This window comes from Chrysochloris asiatica, unplaced genomic scaffold, assembly GCF_000296735.1.
Source record: "Chrysochloris asiatica unplaced genomic scaffold, ChrAsi1.0 scaffold00089, whole genome shotgun sequence".
NCBI lineage: Eukaryota > Metazoa > Chordata > Mammalia > Afrosoricida > Chrysochloridae > Chrysochloris > Chrysochloris asiatica.
This window is the reverse complement of record NW_006408607.1, coordinates 2,630,966-2,633,276: the sequence shown is the minus strand read 5'-3', so window position 1 is coordinate 2,633,276 and position 2,311 is coordinate 2,630,966. Positions and strand designations below refer to the sequence as shown.

General features: G+C 36.9%; 1 pseudogene; it reads right to left on the bottom strand.

Moving 5' to 3' along the window:
• LOC102828672 overlaps positions 1-2,311 on the bottom strand; it is an 80,542-nt pseudogene that overhangs the window by 26,333 nt on the left and 51,898 nt on the right.

Sequence of the window (2,311 nt, the reverse complement as noted above, 5' to 3'; positions counted from 1 at the left end):
TATTAGAGCACCCAAAATGTATGATGGAAACCCTAAGATTGTAGTAACACTTTGTCTTTAAATATCTGACTATTTCTGGTCATAGTTTTTAAGTAATTTCACTACTTCATTTCAAATTGCCAGAGGAGATTTGCCCTTTAGCTATTTACCATTCCAGAGGAATAAGGTGTGAGAATGTGTCTCTCAATTTATAAAGATCAGTTCATCCACCTCCTCATGATGAGAGGTTGACAAGCTTTAAATAGTCTCAGGCAACCTCCCATTACATTTTATGGTAGGAACCTAAAGAGAATAGAGTATTCATTTGAAATCACAAGGACATTTTAGAAAATAATTATCCAAGTGGCTGTACTAAAATAGCACCAGAAAAGTAAGCCCACCCTCAATCTTCTCCACAACTTGCCCCCCATCCTGGGAATAATAATAATAAAATAAATAAGAAACTTAAAACTTTAACATAATTATCTGAATCTTATGAAACTACTTCTATACCATTGGAGTTTGAAGGTCAATCTAATTTCTTGATTAGCTTAATGTATATTAAATTGGATCCCTTTGAATTCTGGGAGTTGTCCATCAATAATTAACAGCTTGCTAATTGTGTATAAATGTCTATATCACTTAACCTGGCAAATATTCATTTCTCACTCCTCCCATTTAGTGTTTACCCCTCCATAGTCCACATTTCTTGACACTTTTTTTTTTTAATAAGTGTTCATTTATCTGTATTCATTTCTGTGTCACAAGAATCTTAATACTCGTTTTATTAACCACCAACTCTATATTAATTCACTTTACATATGTCTTGCAGTCATTGCCAGGTATAGTCTATTGATTGCTAAGCCATCTACCTTACATCTGCCTTATAATGTTCATTTGTGAAAATCCTTATTCCACAGTAAATGCATTTTCCCTGCAAAACAGTGAATAAGCCCCATACTGCATCATGCCCCCTTTAAGCAATAATTGGTTGTTTTCCAATTGTTTGGCCCAATGCATTCTAAATTGTAATGCACGAGAGGCTCTATTCAAAAGAATAACATATTCCATTTCTGTTTACAGAACTAATGCTTGATGCAAAAAGAGATAGAAAACAAGATTGGTCCTTTATTGGTGATAATTATACCAACAATACTGAGCAAGATATGGAAGGGTTAGATAAAAGCAAATGAACTAACTTTTTAAATTGAGTTTACTAGATGCAATCATATAACGAAGTACAAATCTTTTAGTGGTTCAATTAAAACTACCTTATTTTTAACAATAATTTAGAGGTCCATTTTGGTATTATTTTGCATAACTATTTCAACCAATTTCCATAAATTTGCATTTGTGTTCAAAAAGCCCTAATGCCAATTATGTAAAATACATGTAATTAATTAGGGCATTCATTCCATGGCTACTGCAGTCAAGCTTAGTTTTTAGTTGGAGACACAAGAATGGCTGAGTATAGGGAGCTGTGAGTAGTAACTCAGCAAAACTCCATCCCATACTCAAACTGAAGCTCAAACTGAAAAGTAAGGTCTGGAAAAGCTTTCCAGAGAGATTTGATGGTTATGTTCTGACTATCAATTCCGACTCATAGTGATCCTACCCTGTACAGGGTTTTAAGGCTGTAAATCTTTATGGGAACAGAAAGTCTCATCTATCTCTTGCGGAACAGCTGGTAGTTTCAAAGTGCTGACCTTGAGGTTAGCAGCGTGACTCGTAACTACTACGCTACCAGAGAGATTAAACTATACCACATACATTGTTGCTGTTGTTAAGCACAGTCGAGTTGGTTTGACAATAGCGATCCTGTATAGGGTTTCTGAGGAGTGACTGGTGAGTTTGAACCGCCAAACTTGTGGTTTAAAGTGACTTTGAAATTGAGTGTATTAGCCCACAGTGCTACACCAGGACTCCATATCAAATATGGTGGTGGTGGTTACATGCCGTGGAGTTGGTTATGAATCATAGAGACCCTGTACAGGGTTTCTGAGGCTGTAAATCTTTACGGGAGCAGAAAGCCTCATCTTTCTCCCATGGAACAGCTGGTAGTTTTGACCTACTTACCCTGTAGTTTGCAGCCCGATTTGTAACCACTACACTAGGATGCTTAAAAGGCTGAGATTCATAAACATAATGCTATGATTAAAATAAATAGGGAAAGACTTGCAGTTGGGGCTATGGCAGCGAAAACCAGATAAGGTACGCTCCAGTGAGAAGGGAGGGGGATCTCACGAAGGAAGTGCTCATAGAACAACTCCAGAGCTCCGGATCTACCATAAGATCCAGGATGTCAGTTTCCCCGCACTGGCAAGTGAAAAAA